This window comes from Eubalaena glacialis, chromosome 2 (genome assembly GCF_028564815.1).
Source record: "Eubalaena glacialis isolate mEubGla1 chromosome 2, mEubGla1.1.hap2.+ XY, whole genome shotgun sequence".
NCBI classification, from domain to species: Eukaryota; Metazoa; Chordata; class Mammalia; order Artiodactyla; family Balaenidae; genus Eubalaena; species Eubalaena glacialis.
This window is the reverse complement of record NC_083717.1, coordinates 179951215-179974534: the sequence shown is the minus strand read 5'-3', so window position 1 is coordinate 179974534 and position 23320 is coordinate 179951215. Positions and strand designations below refer to the sequence as shown.

At 41.3% G+C, this 23320-nt stretch overlaps 1 pseudogene; it reads right to left on the bottom strand.

Annotated features, from left to right (window-relative positions):
* Positions 1-22252: 22252 nt before the first annotated feature.
* On the bottom strand, positions 22253-22725 carry LOC133084733 (trafficking protein particle complex subunit 2-like; annotated as a pseudogene).
* Positions 22726-23320: the final 595 nt, after the last annotated feature.

The window sequence follows — 23320 nt, the reverse complement described above, 5'->3', positions numbered from 1 at the left end:
CCGGCTCAGCCCAGGGTCTCAGGGTGGTGCAGATTACTTGCAAGTCCATACTGTGAGCGTGAACCCTGACTTTGTTTTTGGGAAGGCATACATTTTGAGTCTGTTGTTTTGACTCCATGTGATGGCTTTCACAGTCTGACAGGGAGGCAACTTATCTGTAAATCACAGTGATTAAGAATGAGGTCTCCATGTGCCCCCTAGAGAGGTTGATTCTTAGAACAGTTTATTTAGATGTCACTTTTAGAAGGGACTTTCATCTTCATGTCCAGAACTCAGTAATACATTGAGTTGCTTTTGTCCAGCCTGATTTCAGCCACTTTGGAACTTAAAGGCTTGAGTCCACATGGAAAGGGAACTACTTGGGTGAATCATTCTTTCAAATTACAATACATTAATTAATCATGGATTTAAATCTCAATTTCCCACATAGTAACTGAATGATATTGTGCAAGATTTTAACCTCTTTAAATCCATAGTTCCCTTTTTTTGTAAAATGAGGATAATAATCGCACTTTCCTCTTTGGGTTGTCACCTGAATTAAATGAAATAATGTAAAGTTCAAAGCTCAGTTCCTGGAGAACAAGCTGCCCTTAGAAAATATTAACTAATATAATGATTGCAAACAATAATGGGGGACGGAGAACCTATCAGATTCAGTTTCTTATAGTTCAAAGAGCTGGTAAAACAATTCCGTTTTCTTACTGTAATTGTAGATAGTAAGAATGTTTTGGGATAATGCATGACTTTAACTTGGAAGATTCAGTGGACTATTTTGTAATATAAAAACATAGAAAATAAGAAAAGGTCAAATTTTAATTTTCTGAGAATGAGTCCAATGTTGGCATAAATTATTGATTGAGTACAATTTTCTAAGGGTAGAATATGAAAAGAATTTATTATATAGACACATACGCCTCTTTTAGGCATTCGTTAGAAAATAGTGAATTTTAGTATGTCTAGGATGTCCATTTTTCTCTAGACATCCTAACTTTCAGCAGAACTTCTCCCTCCCACACCCTATGGTTGAAACTGAGTCACTGCATGTGTTTTGGTGTAAGCAGAATCCCGCACTTTATTCTTGCTACGAAGTGAGAGAGTGACGCAGGTCTCCCTGTTCCTTAAAATTACTGTCTCAGTGTTAGATTTCCTGTAAACTTTGCTTGTTTGGGCTGAGTGGTAGTCTTCTTTGCAGTTCCTGTGAAGGATGATGTTTTATTACCCGGAGAAGTATTAATCTCCCAGATATACAGTCCCACCTAGAGCAATCTCAGTGATTAAGAGAAGCCTGTAGTCTAGTGAAAAGAGCAAGCTCTCTAGAGTCAGCCAGGTCTGAGTTCTTTTCTTTTTTTTTAATTGAAGTACAGTTGATTTACAATTGTATATTAGTTTCAGGTATACAGCATAGTGATTCAGTATTTTTACAGATTGTACTCCATTAAAAGTTATTATAAGATATGGCTATAATTCCCTGTGCTATATAATACATGCTTGTTGCTATTTTATACATAGTAGTTTGCGTCTCTTAATCCCTTATCCTTATCTTGCCCCTTTCCCCTTTCCTCCCGTCACTGGTAACCACTTGTTTGTTTTCTAGACCTGTGAGTCTGTTTCTGTTTTGCTGTATACATTCATTTGATTTATTTTTTTAGATTCCACATATAAGTGATGTCATACAGTATTTGTCTTTCTCTCTCTGGCTTATTTCACTGAGCATAATATTCTCTAGGTCCATCCATGTTGCTGCAAATGGCAGAATTTCATTCTCTTTTATAGGTTGAGTAATATTCCATTGTGTATCCATTTACCCCATCTTCTTTATCCATTCGTTTGTTGATGGACACTCGGGTTCAGGTTGGGGTTCTGATCCAGATTCCACATTGTCCAGGCTGTGTGGTCATGAGCAAATCTCTGCTCTTTCTGAACCTAATTTCTTCACCCCTGACGTGGGAGGATACTATATCACTACATACATGTAAAAGCCCCGAAGTCTCCCCATTTTATAGTAAAAGCTCAACATATGTTGTCTCTTATTATTAGGATAATTATGCCTCTGGTTATTGTAATCCAGTAAGTTCATTGAGACAACATTGTGCTGCAATAATGTGTACAAAGCAACTAGCACAGTACATAGCTGCAGAGCAGGCACTCGATAAACGACAACTCTTAATATTATCAATAATCTACTCCTTGCTCATAGACATTTTAAGCATTGTACTGAGTAAGTGTGTGAGGAAAGAGAAGGAAGGAGTAAGCCTAATATGTCGATGTCACCTGTCTTAGGACTTTGAACAAAGTCAAACTCAGTTCCCCTGCAAGAGACTGACGATGGCGATGACCATGACGATGACGATGCTGCTGATGCTAGCTGGCATTTACCGAGCACGTCCTCTGGGACACAGGGGAAGCTCAGCACATTCTCTCGCTTGTCCCTCCTGACGAATCTGTGAGGCGAGTACTAGCATTACCCCCACACTTTAGCTTGGGTCTCCCCAGTTCACACCTTGAGACAAGGAATTTGTGTGGGAGGTAATCTCAGGAGCATGGTGGAGAACTGGCAAATGACACAGGGAAGGCAGGAGGCCAGGAAAAGGTGAAATAAGGAGATAAGGAGTGAGTCTGCTGTGGGTAACTGGGGTCCAGAAGCACAGATTTCCCATTGGTCACTGGATATTACAGTAAACAAGGCTCCTCGAAAGTCTATTCCTTGGTGCCCAGACCCACGTGTTCTAACTACTGGGGACACAGTGCCATATACTGGTCATTGATTTGGGGAGCATATTAAATTCTGGAGGATGGCACTCACCCTTGCAGGGTACCATCTCCAATCTGCTGCCTCAGTCGTGCATTCGAAAGGCTGTTCCATTGCCCCGATGGTGTGGGACGAGTGATCCCAACTCAAGTGCTCACTGCTAATAGCCTTTGCTGTAAAATGGTTTCACTGATCTGAAGTGAGAAAATTTTCCTTACAAAGCCCCTCTGCCCTTTTTGAGTCCAGGTTAGGGAGAAGCATGCCATTACGTATCCTTATTATCTATTGTCAGAACTCCCAAAGGACAGTTTTCCTTTGCAAGACCGAAGCAGCAGGCAGGTATTAGGAAACAATTGCACAGGCGCCTCTGGTGGGAAAGGATATGAATGCAAATGAGAGTGAGCTGGGCAGAGGGATGGACACAGGGTCCTTGGCCAAGAGGGAGGATGCTTGATGCTGTTGATAGAGGCTCCCAACATAGGGAGTCCAGAGGAGGAACATTAATTGGAAAAGAACAAATCCTGATACCCAGGAATTCAATTAAAAGAATTATTATAACCAGCACTATTCTTGAGCCAAAGCTAAAGCAAAAAAGGAAAAAAAAAGTAAAATTCCGGAATTTGTTCTAGAATTTTGTTGCAGAAAGGGATTCAGTTGTTCCACTTTATTGTATAAATGAGAAACGCAGGGTTGGGAAGATGGAGCCACAGTCAAAGCAGAGCCTGTTTCAGGTACTTGGGAGAAGGCTGGGGTAGGAAGAATTTGTGTGGACATGAAATCATCAGCTCGAGAGGTTTCCTGAGTCAGGGGACGAGGTTCACAGAACAGAGGACAGGGATTGAGCAAAGCCCAGCACTGGGGGAGGCCATGGCAACCCAGAGTAAAGAATGCTTGGGACACCGAACGGCAAATACAGATTATCGTCACCACTGGGTGCTGTGCACGGGGGCTCAGCACACCCTTCTCCCTGCTTTGTGCACTTGTAAAACTTTCAATAATAAATAGACAAACATGCAGGGCAGGTTTGGTGGGTGAGGTTGAGGTCAGCCCCGGAAGGTCTGTGTACTCGTGAAGTTGAGAGCCTTGTGACCCTGGTTTCTCAGTGAGTGTGAACACTGCAGACTTGTGTTTGAAAGCACTGCTTGGTAACTGGCTTCTCTCAGAACCATATAATTCAAAAATGAGCGTCGGCCTGGAAGCAGAGGGACCCTCAATTTGGCCCTGACGTGTACAACTGAAGTGACTTAGGGAAGACCCCCAGAAAACACGTGTCTGGTCCTTGAGCCTGGCACTCCACCATTGCAACGTCAGCCTTTTCAATGAAGAACAGATCCCTTATTAAAAAGGTTAATATGCCTGGGAAGGACAACAGAGAGTAACTGTTATCAGTCCTCAATTCCTTGGGGCTCATTAATGCGTTCACTGATTAGTTATTAAGCGGTTACTGTGGGCTAAACGCTAGGTGCTAAAAGGAATAACTACAAAAGAATAATGGTAACACTTTATATTCAACAGGGCCTGTACTAAAGGACTCTGTATGCTTATCTAACCATTGTTAAAATATTAGATAGTTGGGAATACAAAGATATATAAGAACCAATTCATAGATATCATGGCCAAGTAGGAGAAACTTATGTCTAACTAAAAATGAGGATGCAGTGTAGTTTGGCTACCACACAGATCTGCCCAGGGCATTAGGGGAGCCCAGCAGAAGGACATCTAACCCAGCCTGTGGGCAGAGGGGTGGAGGTGAGCCTTTCCAGAGGTGGTCAGGATAGGGGTGAGTCTTGAAAGCATGAAGGAGCAAAAAGAGCCTGGCTGTGGAGTCAGCCGGACCCCGCTTCAAATCCCTGCCCCAACAGTAACCTGGTATGAGGTATGTACTTTTGAGCCTCATTTCTAAAAAGAGTTCTAACACCTTCCTTATATCGTTCAGATGAGGGAGCTGGTGCAAAGACGCCAATTGTGGCTGATAGTATGAGGGGTTCCCTAAGCACCCATTCCAACCCCTCTGAAGTGTGCCTCCCTGGAAAACCAGGAACTACATTTCCCAAGCTCCCTTGCAGCCTGGTTCAACCTGTGACCCAGGTTCAGTCAAGCATTCACACCTTCTTAAGAGTAGGAGGCAGAAGTGAGCAATATGGCCTGCCATTGGGAGAGGGGAAGTAGCCCCTTGTGGCAATCACAAATGGGGAGGCATCTGGCTCTTCTGGGGTAAAGTTGCTGGTGTCTCACAGGAGCCAAGCAAAGAGCAGCAGTGATTCTGCTCCCACAGCGCCATGGGATGGCTGGGCATTACTCTGGACTACTTTGTTCCTGGCTGAGAGCCTTCCAACCTGGGTTTTCTGGCCCTCCCAGAGATCGTGTTGCCTCCTAATATCTTATTAACAAACCGCATTCTGCTTAACCAGAAAAGAGGATTCGGTTTCTACCGCTAAGAACCCAGATAGATGCCATCCTTCTTCCCCTGCACCTCCAAATCCAATCTATCACCAAGTCCTGTTGATGCAATCTTTTCCATCTGTCCACTTCTCTTCTTTCCCTCTACTTCTTCCCTGGTTCAGAAACTACCGTCTCTTGTCCAGATCCCATCCACAGCCTCCTGCTGGCTCTCTCTGACCCCTGTATCACCCCACTCGAATTCACGCTCCTCACTGACACCATCATCATGGCGTCATCTCCCTAAGATGCCAATGTGCTCATGACACTTGCCAGTGCAAATTACCTGCGCGCCCCCCACAATCTAGGCGTCCACCGTATGGGGTCACTTTCTATTACTAGTGTGTACAGGTGATCCTCTTATCACCAGACTTGTGTGAATTTACCCTTTCTACCTAGAACGCTCTTCTCTCCAATTACCAGGTGAAATTTTACTCATCTTCCAGGTCTTAGGTAAAGTGTTCTCTGCTTCAGGAAGCATTTCCTGACTTCTCAAGTTCAAGTTATGGGCCTTTGTACTTCTACAGCATCCCCAAACATATTTGACTTGCTGTTTATTTATCAGGATTCCCTACTACACAAAAAGGGCTGGGAATCTTTTGTTTAGTTGATAAGCATGCCTCCAAAATCTGGCACACAGCCTGAAATATGTGAACACTCAGTAAAAACTAATTAAATGAAGAATGGTGTCAAATGTCTTGGAAAGGACTAAAGTATAAGAATTGACCATCATCCATGAGTTCCGACAACTTAGAGGCTCCTGATGACCTCAGTAGGGGCAGTTTCCGTAGAGAAGTGACAGCTGAAGCCAGGCCCCATGGGGGCGAGGAGGAAGTGGATACAGGAAGTCCACTGTTTTATCATATCGTTCTCCACTCCATAACTTGCCAAGATGTTCTGATGAGATCAGGGGGCAGGACAGGCCGTGGAAGCAGGAAGGTACTAGATGCCCAGGATATTTGTGTGAAAAAAACAGCAAAGGAGCTAAAGCACCAACTAAGGCTGAATTCTCTACTAGGCACAGGAAGCAGTGTCTAGGACACCCAATACCTTTAGGGGCCCACAGAATTGTTTTAATTTCATTTTTAATAAGAAGAACAAAACCTGCTTTTAATCATCATGAATCTGTACTAGTGAACCCAGTTTGGTTTCTATTCCTCTTTATACCAACACAATCATAAAACATAATTTTTTATATTATTTAACGGGGGAAGGGGACCCCATAGATAAAAGTGCCTGCAGCCCACTGCAGTCGTGATGCAACTCTGAGCAACTTTGTTGACCTCACGGTCTAGTCTTGTCTCTGAGATTCATTTGTCATGAATTGGGTCACCCCCTTTCTTCTTCCTCTCAGCCTCTGGCTCTCACCCTGGCTTTGGCTCTCCTACACGTGCTTCCTGCATTGACCTGATGGGAGCAACCATATCCTCTGATATCTCAGGGGCTGTGGTTTGGAAAGGTCTTGTCAAAGGCCAAAGGGCGATACTGTTTTTCATGATTTTCACGCAGATATAGGGTTCAGCATTTGGGCATGTCTGTTTGTTTATTTCTGTTTCTGATCAGTGTAAGCAAAGTCTGCAAGTAAGATACCATCTTCCCGGAACTGAAGAGAGAGAGAGAAGACCAGTCAAACTGCCAGCACAGCACAGGATCTGGAGAGAAGTGCTGACTTTGTTGGAAGAAACAATTAGCAACTAGTGTGCATGACCAGATGGATGAAGAAACCCTGGGAAAGTAACAGGGGACCCTGGTCAATGATTACTTCCCTCAACAAGGACAAAGAAAGCTTATCAGAAAACATTTTAACTTGCAGATGCCCTTCCCAACAAGGTAGCCTTTCTTTTAAAGAGAGGTCTAATTTGCTGTAGATAAATTGGGGAAGTTCTCAACTTTACAAGAATCTCCACCTCTTAGAGGAGGTGAAGTCTCTCTGTAGCCGTTGGTACATGGGGCTGGGAGAGGGGTTGCAAGCAGAGGTCATAAAAAGGACTTTGTCTCTTAAGGTTTTTCTTTGGGAACCACCTGCAGCCAATGCACAAGGCCTCAGTTTGTGGGAGATGGAACTAAGGCATGCATGCCCCACCCACCCCATTTCATGGCTGTAGAGCAAGTGCTCTGTCTGATCAGAGGTTCTGCAGGTAGAGTTTATCAAATTAAGTCATTAATCCATTCATCCTCTTAAGCTCCTTCAAAGCTCCAAATGCTGGTGATGTAAATGTGCATAAAACTCCATCCCTGCCTGCTTTGCTGGCACTTTTCTTTGTAACCTGATGTTTTATACATTTACTTGTTTACTCTCTCTCCCCACACCCTCTATCCCACAAGACTGTAAACTCCATGAGACTGGGGACTTGGCTCTTTTGTCCACTACTCTAAATTTAGTGCCTAGAACAGTGACTAGCATTTCTAGATAAATATTTGTTGCATGATTTTTGATGAATGAATGAATGAAATTATTTTATGATAATTCTTAATCCTGAACAAAGAAAAAGAAAAGTCCATGAGCTGCATTCAAAGTAGTTTTGATTACCATTTTCCAAAAATTTGATTTTGAAAACATTTATAAAGACATGGTAAAATTAACATGGAAACACCAACACTTTTCTTTAATACAAACTTGATATAAGTATGTAACAGGGCACTACCAAGCTCTACCTAAACTTATTAGAAGTTATTCACTTTGAGGAATTTGAACTTCACTTGAACTAGCAATTGTCTTTAGTAACTTCTAAATACAGCATTCACCAGCTCAGTAATGCAATTCACCTTTTAGTTGTTTGAAATTGTTCTTTCACACAAGGCTAGATCCCTTACTAGGAAAGATTAATCTGTTTGCAATGATCTCTGCACATGTTCAAAGCCTGGTTGGCCTGTTTTGACATTTAAAAAGAAAACAGACTCGTGCTGGGAACCAAATCAAACAACTCTCCAAGACTGAGCCATAAGGCTTTGTAAAATAATCTGGTAGACAGAATTCGGGCTTAAGAGCATCAGGTATAAAAAGTTGTATGCAATGATTGTCTCTTGAGTTCCACTCTTAAAGGGTCAATCTTTTGGGTCTCAAAAAGCTTCTTAATCTTTGCCTTTTCCCCTATAAATTTGGGAGAACTAAATACTTTAAGCCAGCATGTCTTGAGCAACCAGACAAAATTATGAATTTGTGAAGTAGGGGGATACATGACAACAGGGAGTTGGTGGGGGGGTGGTGGGGAAAGTGAACTATAGATGCTTATGCCTCCCAATTTCTGGCCAGCAGCTACTTTAGACTTTATATTTAGAAGGATGACCATCTAGCTGGGGCTGGGGATGGGATGGAGTCAAGGGTGCTGGTGCTCGAAGCTAAGTTGGCATGGGAGTTTACATAAAATAAACACAGCATCCTTTGTTCATGTCAAAGTGGGGGGGGACAAAGTACAGATGGAAATTATATGGGAAGAATAACTGAAGCTCTCCAAAGACCCACCTTGAAGCTATTCCTGTCTCAAGTCCATTGCTGCCCTGTGAGAATTGGGCCCAGTATTGTCAGAGCAGTTGCATTTTCTAAAGAAGCTGAAAACCCCAACTTTTATGGGAAATGTCCTGGTGTTTGTGGTAAAGGTTTAGATCAGGAAGTCAGAAAAAGCCTGATTGATAAGGTGACATCTGAGTAAAGTCTTGAGGAAATTGAGAAAGAGTGAACCACGAGATAACAAGGGGTGAGGAAAAGAGTGCACAGCCCTTCGCCAGCAGTGTGCTTGTGAGTCAGCGAGCGGCCATTGTGTCTGGAATAAAACAAGCGGGGAGAAGAGTGGATGGAGATGAGGGCAGAGGAGGAGCAAGGGGGGCAGGACATGGAAGTGCAGACAGGTCTAGTGAGGGCTTTGATGAGACCATGATGGGAGTAGCATGGGAAGCCCCTGGAATGCTTTGATCACAAGAGTAGCATGAGCCAACCTGGTATTATTCTGGCTGATGCTGTGGGAGAATAGTGTATAAAGGAGCAGAAGCAGGGAAAAAATCAGAAGGCATATTGTCTTGAATGAAGATCAGCAGGGACAGGGTTCTCCAAATAAGAGAAGCTTTACGTAGAAGCTGGTTTCTCTCTCATTCATAAGTTCAGAGGTGTGAATCTAGAGGCAGGTGGCAGCTTCATTTACCAAGTCCTCAGGGATTCAAGAACCTTCCAACTCATTGCTCTAAGGACTTACCTAGGGCGTGAGTGCTGAGAGGAAAGAGTAAACTTAAGGCTGCCACCTATCTGTGGGTTAAAGAGTTATCTGTGCAGCAGGAAGCAGGATGAGAAAAAGATGACGAGGAAGCTACAAAAGGTACCTTACGACTATCTCTTAAGGAAGGTTCCTAGAAGTTCCACAGACATTTCTGCTTACATCCCCTTGGCTACACCAAGCTGCAAAAAATGTTAGGAAATCTAAATTCTGGAAGACCAGGTACTCAGTTAAAAATTCTATCAGTATAGAAGGAGGGAATAGAGATATTGGGAGGAAATAAGCAGTTTTGACCACAGGATACTATCTTAGTAATCCAGTGAGAGATGATGGTGATGGAGGTGGTGAGAAGGTGTCAGATTCTGGATATAGTTTGAGGTAGAGGCAAGAGATTATGCTGATGCACTGGTTGTAGAGTGTTAGAGAAAGAGAATAGACAAGGAGGATGAAGGTTTTGGCTTAAGCAACTCAAATATGGAGCTACTTTTATTGAGCAGGCTTAAGGATAATCATGAGTTTGATTTTTGGGAAAGTTAATTTTGATACCCAAGTGAAGATGTCAGGAGGGCAGTTGGATATACAAGCCTGGGGTTAAAGGGAAACATCTAGCTTAGAAATAGAAATTTGGGATCTGCCTGCATAGATATGGTCTCAAAAGCTATGAAACTTGACAAGATCCTCTAGAGAATGAGTGTACATAGGAAAGAGTAAACATAAGATACTGAGCCTGAGGCATTCCAACATTAGAGGCTGGGGAGACGGAAAAGTAACCAGTCAGGGGGGCAAAGAACCAAGAGAGAAGGGTCCCTGGAATCCAAGAGAATCAAGTATTTCAAAGAGGAATGATAGACTGTATTAAATGCTGCTAACAGGTTGAGTAACATGTAGATTAATAATTGACCATTGGGTTTGGCAACATGAAGGTCATCAAAGATCATGATATCAGCTGCTTCAGTGAAATGGTGAGGAAGAAACCCTGTTTGGAGTGGGTTCAAGAGAGAATGAAATTAGAGAAAGAGTGAATATAGACAGTTTTTTTTTCAAAGATATATAAAAACTAGCAAAGAAATGAGATAATAGTTGAAAGAGGGTGTGGAGTCAAGTTTTTTGTTTTCTAAAATGAGATATATTGCAGCATGTTTTGTGTGTTGATGGGAAAGATCCAGTTTAGAGGGAAAATATGATGAGCAGGAGAGAAAGGAGAGAGTTGTTTGGAGTAAGACCCTTGAGTAGATAAGAGGAAATGGTGCCCAGTGCACATATGAAGGTTTTGGCTTTAGAAAGGAGCACAGACAATTCACTCAGGAGGGAAGACCAATTACATGAGAACAGATGAAGGTAGGCAGTAGAGGCCTGGTGGGAGCTAGAGGAAATTCTTCCCTGATTGCTTCTGCTTTCTTACCGAAACAGAATTCAAACTCCTCAGCTGAGAGTGAGGAGGAGGGTCGAGGAACTGGCGATTTGTGAAGGGAGAAGAAAATATGAACTAGTTCTGTAGGAGACTGGATGAGCGAATGAACTATGGAAATGTAATGAGATTGCTGGGCACCACTGCGGACCTATTTTACTTCAGCAGTCATGAATTTAAAGTTTGTGAGTATGGGAGTAGGTAGAGAGTTGGGTGTAAGCAGAGCAGGGGATAAGGAGAAAGAGAGAGAGAGAGAGAACAGTGGTGGGAGAGAGAGAGAAGAGATTCAGAGTGGATTATTCAAGGGAATCATAAGAAATAAAAAGAGACCATGCAATCTAATCTCGTCCTGAGGGGATGGATGGTGATGAGGGACAGTGTAAAGGTCTTGGATTCAATGGATCAACTATAGCCTTTCTTGGAAAAATTGACAAATTGTGCAAAAATAGACATTACTACTTTTTAGCATGATGTGTTAGAGAATGTTAGGCTGTAGTTAAAATAAAATCCAAATTTCGGTAGCTTAAAAATCAAAAAGCCACTATGATAGCATTTGAGTGGATGGCACCTCTCTTCCACACAGCTATTTAAGAATCCAGGTTGACAGTGGCCCTGCCAACTTCAACATGTGACATCTGGGAGTCATCCAAAACCTTGCCATGTCACTCAGCCAGTAGGGAGAAAGGGCATAGAGGGACAAGTGTGAGAGGCCTTTATGGCCCATGCTTGGAAGTGACATGTATTACTTTAATAATATTCCACTGAAGAGAACTTAGTCACTTCTCTTCTGGGGTTGTTGAGAAGTGAAGTCTAGCTGTGTGCCCGGAAAGAAGGGGAGAATGGATTTTTTTTTTTTTCATAAATTTATTTATTTATTTTATTTTTGGCTGCATTGGGTCTTCATTGCTGCACAGGGGCTCTCTTCTCTAGTTGCAGCGAGCAGGGACTACTCTTCATTGCGGTGCGCAGGTTTCTCATTGTGGTGGCTTCTCTTGTTGCGGAGCACGGGCTCTAGGCACACGGGCTTCAGTAGTTGTGGCACGCGGGCTCAGCAGTTGTGGCTCGTGGGCTCCAGAGCTCAGGCTCAGTAGTTGTGGCGCAGGGGCTCAGCTGCTCCGCAGCATGTGAGATCCTCCCAGACCAGGGCTCGAACCCGTGTCCGCCGCATTGGCAGGCGGACTCTTAACCACTTCGCCACCAGGGAAGTCCTGGGAGAATGGATTTTGGTAGACCTCTAGCAATCTCTATCACAATTAAGCCCTTTTGGTCACCATCATCCCTTACATAAAACATGCATACTCTTTAGGGGAGAAAACCCAAAATTTCATCCAGTTATTATATCTGTCTCAAAGTCTAGGACCTCCGGGTGATGCTCAGACCACTCCTTCAGATCCAGATATGGTTCCTCAAGGTCAGGCACCCTCTGTACCAAGAGATAAGTTACCTGTGCTCTATCTGCTCACTTAACATACAAAAGTGGACAGGATAACCATAGTAAAAGCCCTCAAAGCAGTCCACAGCAATGATGGTCCACAGCTGGTCCACAGCAATGATGGAATCCTGTTTGAGGGGGAGGTATTATGAAGAACCCCAACCCTTAGAAGGAAATGTCTTTTAGACTCTGCGTCTGTCCTTTGCAAGGAGGTTTCTCGTCCTTGTTCTTGGCGGCCCTAGTTTTTGCCCGCCTGGAGAATATTCTTGTCCACTATGCTCATGGTCACCTATGGGGTGGATATCGGGGAGTAGGTTATAAGCTGTACATCTTTCAAAGCCTACTTTCTGCTGCTGTATGAGAGTAATTTTACAGACACAAGCTTGTAGTTTCTGGGTAATACAGTTTGCTCAAAAACATGACAGGCTTCTGACCTACTTGCTTCCAGTCAGTTTCATGTAGAAGTAAATAAGCTCCGAATTCTTTTCTAGATCTGTTCTAAAGTCTGTTTTTTTTTTTGTTTTTTTTTTTGCTCAGCCCATCCACTTTGCCCTCATGAAATCTACATTGACCTCTGAAACAATCGTCTTAGGTGGTAAGGCAACATCCTTGATATTATCTTTGCCACTGGCCTGGGTCTCCCCCCTTTTTTTATGACATACAAATCTTATCTTCTAGTATTTGAGGTACAGAAACCATCAGTTTTCCCAGCCCTAGTTTAAAAGTCTTTTTATTTAGTTCCACTTCAGCTGTCAAACTAGAAAATTTTTGCCTGAGTTCATCTTTTTCTTGTAATACTTTGCTAAAAGTGATAAATAGGAGCCAACAGACAATACTATTCTTTCTTTTTCCAGTTGCTTTCCCTTGAGCTACAGGCTTAATAGGCTCTTGGTCTGCCTTCCAAGTTATCATAGATGATAATTTTATTAAGTTTTTCCCCCATGGATAACACGGGGCTCTAGCTTTCCAGTCTTTGATACCCATTTTCTTCCTTCCTTCGTTCTGAACACTCAGCTAATTCCATACATTTTAGGTGTTTATTATGGCGCTTACTTTCAGGTAATGACGTCAGGAAATTGATTAGGGAGTATGGTAAACAAATAAACCCTTAAAGTTCAGTGGGTTAAATAAAAATGTGTTCCTCTCTCACTGAGGGAGTTTAAGTCAGCGGCAGCAGTGGCATAGTTTCTCAGGGATCCAGGTGTGATGGTGAGTCTGTCGTTTTCCACACATGGCCACCAAGGTTTCCTATGGTCACCTTCCCAGCCAACCAGAAAGAGGAAAGCACACGGAGGAGCATGAGAGGGGGGTTTTAATGAGCTAGCCCTGGAGGGGTACATATTATTTCTGTTCACATTCCAATGGTGAGAACTGAGTCACATAAAACAACTGAGAAGGAAATCGGGAAATCTACTCCAGCCATGGGTCCAGGAAGGAGGACAGAATGGATTTAGGTGGCCAGCTTGTGGTGTCTGTTACACACAATAATAAGAGTGAGAACAAATAAATGGGACTAATTCTTCCTATAGAACGCCTTAATGTCTTTGAAGTGTCATTACTTCATGGGAAGAATTAGAAGAGGTTATAAGATTTCTAGAAGAAACCAAGGGTTAAATGAAGGGATTTTAAAAAAAATCAATGACAGGAATTCATTAAAACAAGTGCCTAATAAAGATAAAACTTTTTGATTTGATCTGGTTTGCAGCAACAGAGATAGATGGGAAAACTATCTTTTGAAAGTGGTTGGTTTTTCCATTTCTAGAAGTTGAGATTTCCTTTGTTTTGAAAAAACCCTAAGAGAAGATTTGAGAATAAAAACCACAGCAAGGTAGCTCATTTTAAAGGAGAAAACAGTGCATCATACACCTCAATTATATTTCAGAATAAAATGACAATGCTTTGCTTATGACATGAATTAAGGTCAGCCTTAAACAGGGTATGCTTTGAACAGCTAAAGAAATGATTTTTTGAGACTTCCCTGGTGGTCCAATGGTTAAGACTTTGATTTCCAATGTAGGGGGTGCAGGTTCGATCCCCGGTTGGAGAGCTAAGATCTCACATGCCTCGAGGCCAAAAAACTGAAACATAAAACAGAAGCAACATTGTGACAAATTAAACAAAGACTTTAATAGTGGTCCACATCAAAAAAATCTTTAGAAAAAAAAAGATTTTTCTCTAACTGTATAACTGGACTCAAACGGTGGCATCCCCCATGTGGTGTTATTTTATTGAATAACCCAGACTCTGAGAAATATACTAACAGTCATTATAATTCCTTTGCTGCCCTGAGGTCAGGTTGCACCCTGTGAGTAGAGGTGAGAGAGTTTATGAAAGGAAACTGATGTTTCCACTGACAGTCATTCTGGGGATAGGGATGAATGAATAGACTGGGGAAGGGTCTTATTGATGTGAAAGGGTGGGGAGAAGGTTAAAGAGCCTTACTATGTATTTGGCCGCGTTGGATTTGAACTAGTTTGCTCCCCTGAAACCCAGCAGGTGCTAGACAGGAATGCAAAGGTTAGATTTTGGCTTGTGATCCCCCAAAGTAATGAGTTTTAGGAACACTTAGTCATATTTTGAAAGCTTATCCCCTAAGCAACCAATAAAGATAAAAAAATTTTTTTTCATTGTAAAATGAAAACTTAGATACAAAAAACTCCATGATACAAAATTATACTTTAATGAATTATTAAAAGGCAAATACTCTTGTAACCACTGCCAAGTCAAGAAATAGAACTTTGTCAGCTACCTCAGAAGCCCTTACATACTGGATCCCTCTTCCCTAAAAGTAACCACTCTCTTGATTTTTATTGTAATCACTTTCCTTTTTTAAGAGATCATTTTTTTTTCACCCAATCTTGCAGCCATAAATGCTATAGTTTATTTTTTTTCTATTTTTAGATTTGTCTTTTAATCTAATGTTTCTCTCCAATTCCCACTTTATCCCTTGTAAAGCATTTGTTGAAGAATCTAGGTTGTTTGACCTGTAGAGATTCCCATAAGATGATTATATCATCATGGTGTAGTTGAAGATGTTCTTCTGTCCTCTGTATTTCCTATAAATTGATAATTGCGTCAGATTCGGGTTTGTTTGTTTGCTTGTTTTGGCAAGATTATAGGGGTATTGTGTTCTTTCATCAGGCGACACAGATTGTCTGGTTTCTTCTCTTTTTGTGAAATTAGCAGCTATTCCTGATCAATGCCTAGATCAGTGAATTAAGTAGGGGCTGCAAAGGGGGAATTTCACTTCTTCTTAATTTATTGACTGGAATCTTCCTTTGAAGAGTCACTTCTCCTGATCTACTATTTAGATACAGAGATACAATTCATATAGGAAAGATAGGATGAGTGCTTGATGCTTTCCCCTTGATTAGTTTTCAAGATAATAAGTTGGTTTCCCAAATCCTTCTCTAAGTATGATAACCCTAAAAACTCATATATTTGAGCACATTTGATATGTACTAATCTACTGTAGTTAATATCTTTGTTAAAACTCAAATAACCCCATATTTGGCCTTGAGGAGCTTCTTCAAGTTGGTTCCTTTTAACGTGACCCTTATGGGCTAAGAACATGGTCCAGGATCATCTTGTGTATTTCCTGCCACTGTCCTGAAATTAGTCACATGTCTAAGAAACCCCCATTTCAAATCATATTGTGGGTGTTATGGAGGCTCAGTGCTACTGGGTTGTGTCCTTGTTTCCAGAAATTTTCAGTGGGCAGATTTAGGACCAGCCCATTGACACTGAGCATCCTTTGCACCCAGACTGTGATCTCGAAATGAGAGCTCCTTAAATATATATACATACATATATATTCATAAATATAAATTTGAATTCTACTAATATACACTCATTCAATTCAAATTCAGGACAACTGAGTTTTTACTTACCCTCTTCTAGCTTACATCTGTCTCTTCTTTTTTCCATACTGAGAATCCTGGTTCTCTAGAACACAGGGGATAATAGAATTAGAATAGGTCATAATTACTAATTTGTTTTATCCTATGTCATACACAGTGTTTGTCCCATAATACTGATATCAATACTATCCATCAAAGGATTATGAAAACAATTAAAAGCTTTTTTGTCATGCTCTCCCCAGGCATTTTTTAGTTAGACTGTGATTACATCACCAGAACATATAACTATTACACACTATAATCTTGTCTTTTTACTCTCATTTCAACTTAGTTCTATAAGTAACTATATACCAGTATTTATGATAAAGTCCTAGACATGTTGTGTGTCTGAAGGTTGATCTCTGGTAGATTCAGGAAAGGGTTAAGGGAAAAATATTCCCTGAATATTTAGATGTTGATACTAAGTTTAGAGCTTTTGATATTGAAAGTCAATTTGGCAGGTTATACAACCTTTAGAGCACATTCTTTTTCTTTGAGTGTCTTAAATATATTGTTTCATTTTCTTCTGGAGCGTTGTTTTTGAAAATCTGACGACAGACAAATTTTCTTTCCGTTATAAGTCACTTGATCATCTCCTCTAGGTGCTCACAAATAAGTTTTGTGAAATACTTTGGGAATTATGAGAGGGGATCACGTCCAAGCTTGGAGGAATCTGGTAAGGATGTGGAATGCTCTGTGAGGTGGTGAGAGGGGCTCTACCTGGCTTTGGAGAAGCAGTGGTTCAGAGCATGGGCTGCAGGAACAAGTGGATGAGTCCACCAACAGAGAACCATTTATGCAGATACATTCCTTAGAGCTTCTCCAAAATCAGTTGCAAAGTGAAACCCTGGAGAAAAATAGATTTCTGGTAGTCCATGCGATAGGCCTAGTACTCTTTGTATCTTGAATACCAAAGGAAATAAAATATTATTTTGCAGTCACAGACTGTTGACTCTGATAATATGCTGGATACATTTTAAAGAGCTTAGCAAAGTGATTAGAACTGAATGCAAATATGCCTCCTATATACCAGTATTAACTAGCAAGAATAGATAATAAAATAGAGACCTCATTTTACAATAGTAAGCAAAACAAAATTTTTTTTTAATATATTTATTTTATTTTATTTATTTATTTTTGGCTGCGTTGGGTCTTCGTTGCTGCGCGCAGGCTTTTCTCTGGTTGCCGTGTCTTTGTTGCGGTGCGCGGGCTTCTCATTGCAGTGGCTTCTCTTGTTGCGGAGCACGGGCTCTAGGCGTGCAAGCTTCAGTAGTTGTGCAGTGCGCAGGCTTTAGTTGTGTGGCACGCAGGCTTAGTTGTTCCGTGGCATGTGGGATCTTCCCGGATCAGGGCTCGAACCCGTGTCCCGTGCAGTGGCAGGCGGATTCTTAACCACTGCACCACCAGGGAAGCCCAGCAAAAAAATTTTTTAAAGGACTAATCCAAGACTTCTGATTTTAGAAAGCTGGTGGACCACGTTAATACAAAAACTTGCATAACATGTAGAAATTCAGGATACTATACATAATATATAGAAAATTTTAAAAAGTGTGCTTCCCAATTTCACATGATAGAAAGAAAATCTGCAGAAGTGAGAAATAAATAAGGAATGAGAAAACAAGCATAGGTCCAGATGATGTTATAGGCAAGTTCCAACAGTTCCTCAAAAAACAAATAATTCTTATCTTATACAAACTGGTCTAGAAAATAGAGAAAGAGGGAAAATATTCCATCTCATTTTATGCCATATGGTAATCTCTGCAAATTCAGAGAAAGCATTCATAATGCTAATACTAATTATTAATGCTAATACTAATTTATAATAGGAACTTATAACAAATTATTTTATTTTTTTAATTTTATTTATTTATTTATGGCTGTGTTGGGTCTTCGTTTCTGTGCGAGGGCTTTCTCTAGTTGTGGCAGGCGGGGGCCACTCTTCATCGCGGTGCGCTGGCCTCTCACTATCGCGGCCTCTCTTGTTGTGGAGCACAGGCTCCAGACGTGCAGGCTCAGTAATTGTGGCTCACGGGCCCAGTTGCACCGCGGCATGTGGGATCTTCCCAGACCAGGGCTCGAACCCGTGTCCCCTGCATTGGCAGGCAGATTCTCAACCACTGCGCCACCAGGGAAGCCCATAACAAATTTTTTAACCCAAGAAAGGAAATCACAAAGAAAGCCAAGAGCAAATATTACACTTAATAGTGAAATCTGACAAGGATGTCTGTTATGCCAGTTTTAATCAACATTATTATGAAAGACCTAGTTAGCAGAATAATATATGAAAATAGATAAAAGTTAAAATGATAGGTAAAGAAAAATCAAATTGTCATTATTTGTGAGCAAAATATTAATTTCTACATAGGAAACTAAAGGAATTTAAAGGCAAAAACTAGAGCTACTAAGAGACTTCATCAAAGTTGCTAGATACTAGATTACCTTATGAAAAATGAATTCATTCTTGTGCCTCAACCACAAACCACAACCAATGAAAGGATAAATTTTTAAAAATGCCATTTGCAGTATCAAAAACTTGTGATAAAATCTAGAAGTGACCTAGCAATAAATCTAATATAGATGTCTAAGATCTTTATGGAGAATATTATAAAACTTTATTGAAAGCCATAAAAGAAGATTTACACAAAATAGAAACATATGCTAACTTCCTGGAAGAGAAGTCATAAATATGTAAAATGTCCCAAAATTTACCTGTAAAATTCAATGCAATTCTAACGAACATTTCAACAGGGTCTCCTCACAGAACTTGATAAATTGGTCCAAAAGGCCCAATGGAAGTGTAATGGGCCAAGAATAAAAAAATTCTTGAAGAACAATTAGTCAGGAGGGGGAGAATCTCCTTACCAGTTATAAAGATTTATTATAAAGCTATATGGTAATTAACGCAGTGTGGTGATGGTATAGAAATAGGCACAAAAGTTCAATAAAAGAGGAGAGGGTGTAGATACAGACTTAGGTGCACACCAGAATTAAGAAATATGGGAAAAATGGCATTGCGTAGTACAGGAGGGATGGCCATTCAATTAACAGTGCCAAAAAATCGGCTTCCCATGTGAAAAAAATAAAGATATTTTAACTTTTATACACACACTACTCATAACTAAAGTTGCAGATAGGGTTCTAAGTTAATAATCATAGACTCCGCAACCTAAGAAAGTGGCATCCTTATCCGCCTACATGATGATTTATAACTGGGAACATGAAGAAATGGAGCAAAGATGGTCCCAGGCTGAAGGACCAGCAATTTCCCTGACGCAGGAAGGAGCAAGGCAAAAAGCAGGAGGCCGGTGTGATGGAAGCTTAAGGAAAGGGGGTAAGTGGCCAGAGTTGAGGTCTGATATATCGTTAGGACCGTGTCAGACCACAAAGCTCTTGTGGACCATGTTATGAGTTTTAGAATCTATCCTAAGAGCAGTAGAAGCCAAGAGAGTTTTCAGTGGGATAAGTTCTGATCAGACTTCTTAGAAGATCCCTCTAGCTGCTGTATGAAGAATGGATGAGAAGACGCAGGAAAGACCATGCTGGAGGTTCTACCAGTTGTCCAGGGGCTTGAATTATGGAGGGGGCAGTATTATGAGAGAGACATTTTAGAAGGATATACCTAAAATGGGTAAAAGGTCACAGGAACAAAAATGTGTTCTGTTACAGTTCTTCCCATAATTTCACACAGGAAGTCTAAAGCCGCAAATGAAATGAACCTTTCAAACACTGCTAAGGTCAACAAAAATGTCCTGCTTCTCTATGTTTAGAGCTAAAGGACCAAAGAAGGAGAGACGCCTCATGTTTGGGCTGGGGGAGTGGAGAGATGGAGAGAACGCTAGAATCACATGGAGAGCTTTGTTCAAGTTATATACATCCTGGCCACGCCAACCTTCCAATTCAGACATCAGAAATTCTAACAGGGAGACAAAATTAGGTGAATCATTGAGAATTTAATATGACAGCATAGGAAACTTCAAACATATTGTTGTCTTACTACTTCTAAGGAAAGTTATGCTGACCATTCCTGGGCGATGGGACAGAGATTGTTGGTCTTGTATAGACTGAGCTCGTCACAACCCTCAGAAAAATATTTGCTCCACCTTGAGAACCCCAGTAATCCACGAGGACGTAAAGGGCAGAGGGAAAGAAGGTATCAATATAAACTTCAAGTCAGGGACAGCTGCAAGGGTGCAAGAGAGGACTAAGCAGGCATGGAGACGCACAGCCCTGGCCACCACAGCTGAGCGCAGGAGCGTCATGGCTGGACACTCACGTGAAGGGCCAGAGCTGGATAGCAACATCGCGTGGAGACTCAGGGCCTGGACCCCTCGGCCTTTTCCCAGCATCGTGTAGCCTTCAACAGAGTAAGAAAAGGACCCCTAGGAATGAGTAAAGCTTTCTCAAACTAGGCATCTCGCTATCTCTACCCCCAGGCCCACAGAGAATAACGGCTGTAAAAATTCTGGAGCCTCGTTCTTAAGAAGGGGTCTTTCCTAAGGAGGGCCCTTTTTGTACATTCTAAGTTCTCCAAGGTTTTCTCCAGTCACTTTGGAATGGCTTACATTTATTATCGTGCAGTTATCCAGATACACATAGATTCAAACTGGAAGAGACCTGCAAGAGCATCTAAGCCCCACTCTACAGATGAGACAACTAGGCATTTGGCCAAGGTCACATAGCAAGAGTATGTATCACTGGGACAAGAATTCAGGTCTCTTGCCTCCCACTCCAAAGCTACATCATCACACTCTCTCCACTTCAGTAAAGGTAACTTGACCCAGAGCACAAGCTGTTTCTAACCTCTCCCTAATAAATGTGAACTGTTTCTTGGTTTGTGGTCGACTTGTGGCGTCACATCGTGAACGTACGATAGGAGAAAATTCAGCGGGATGAATTCTTTACTTTCGGGCTCCCTACTGTTCTCACATATATTACTTCAACTCTCAACAGGGAATTGCAGGTTCAAGGAGTCAGTGAAATAACTATGCAGAGCCATTACATCATGTACAACCAATGGGGGATAAACATCCGTGGAATATACAATGCCTCGTGCAGGCTGACAGCTTGTTTTTTGTTTTTTGTTTTCTTGGACAAACATCTTTATTTAGGATATCAAATAAATATGGTAAAAAATTATGCTAACAACTTCACACAACGATACAAGACCAAACTTAGAATTACTTGCTCAGTTTATTCAGAATGGAACAAAATTCTTCAAGTGCTCGCAATTAGCATAGAAAATACCGTTATATTACTTGCTTTTCAGTGGACATTTACTGGTTTACTGTAAGATCCCAGGCTGTTACAGTACAAAAGAAGCCACTCCCGCCCCCTCCGGTATACAGCCTGAACAGCCAAGAGCGCAAGGGTTAATGTGATGCAAGCTTTTCTTTGTTTACAATTCTAAAACTGCCTTACAACTTTTTACTAGTACAGCTATCAACGGGTTCACTTAATCTTTAGTTTACTGTCTGAGGGAAAGGAAACATAAGAACATAACCTGTCACTTTGGTCCTAGCCTCCCACTCTACAAACATGGATCCAGGATTCTAGGATTACAGGAGGATCACCGTTCCCAGTCTCTGACAGGGGCAGGCCTGTGGCATTTGGCACTGCAAAGCTGTCTGCTCTGGCTTCTTGGCTTCTTAGTGTACATATACTATTTCTATGTATACTACCTATAGGTTTTCATAACATCTCAGATGTATAGATGAGCCCATGTATATGCTATCAACTTCATTCCCTACTGCAGAAGCTTTTGGTTTTAAATCTGTCTACCAAATCTTGACAATGACATTTGGTTCTGGATTGTTACAAGATCAAGCTATCTGAATGAGGAAAGTCAAAAGCTTATTCTCAATTTTTAAAATAAAAATATTTCAAGATTACCGATAAAGAACTCTTCATAAATAATACTGTTCACAAGCAAATATCAATCTGTTGATAATCGTAAGAAACTGAATATACTATTTTTAAATATAAAAGCAATTTCATTAGGTTTAGATAAATTGAGACTACAACTAAAACTTTTCCAGGTTGTTTAATCAAGTTACTTACAATGTACACATTCCTGAGTATACCCTATTGTAGTGACACTGTTGACTTCCGAATTTTTTGCATTCAGGGTAAAAGGTGTTTCTTCCCAAGAAACTGAACTTTTCTGTCAAATGCGCTTGATCAAGTAGGAGAATTGGGTTCATAAAATGGATTCATTTCAAATTTTATATATAAATCATAGACATCAGTAAAGAAGTTCTTTATTCCGTCTTCTTGCCTGACGTCATGCAGCATAATAAATCGCATATGACCCGCAGTGACGAATGCTGAAACAAACCACTCACTGAACTTGTCCCCCGTCTTCAGGTACATGTTGTTTGACAGCCACATGTTCTATCTATGAGGTCGATAGCAGTGTGAGCTATGAACTGGTTCGTAGGGATGGCGGTGATCATCTTTGGATTCTGCTTTTCCAGCTGGCAAAATCTCCATTTCAAAAACTGGATTATCATGGTGACCAACAATGACAAAGTAGAAGCTTCCAGACATTGTCTTCAATAGATAGCTCCTGTGGCGAGACACCGGTAACGGAAACGCCCAGTGAGTTCCTGTGGCCTAACAGTTTGTTTTGATGAAGGCTTATTTCTAGAAAAAGGAAAAACAACTTACTTTTGTTTCTGATTTAAAAAGAAGGCAAATTTACAATGTATAAGTGCGTGTACTTATATCTTTTTGTCTCTGTTCATTTCTTGCCAAAACATCTATTTGTCATCAGTCATTCATACACAGGCCTGTAGGAATGTTTCCCAAAATGACTCTCAGGGAACTGGGGTCTTTGAGGTATTTCATGAGAACGTGCAGGAGAGCTGCAGTCTTGTTTCCCCTGTTGGACCCTCACCAGGCTCACTTAGCAAACTAAAGGCTTTGGAAGACCTTTCATTTAGCTCTTCTGCCCAACATCTTTGACCACGAAACCCTTGTACATTTTTTTCATTTAACATCCATAGAACGCCAGTTCCACAGAACACCCTTTGGGAAGTGCTGGTTCATGATTACTCTCAAGAGCGTAGCACCCTGGAGGGGCATTTTTGGTCCCACTGGCTCTCTGTGGAGCCCCATAAGTGTAGTGCTAGCCGTGAGCCCATCACCAAGGTGATCTCCTGACATCAGCAGGTTCTTTTCTGTCACAAT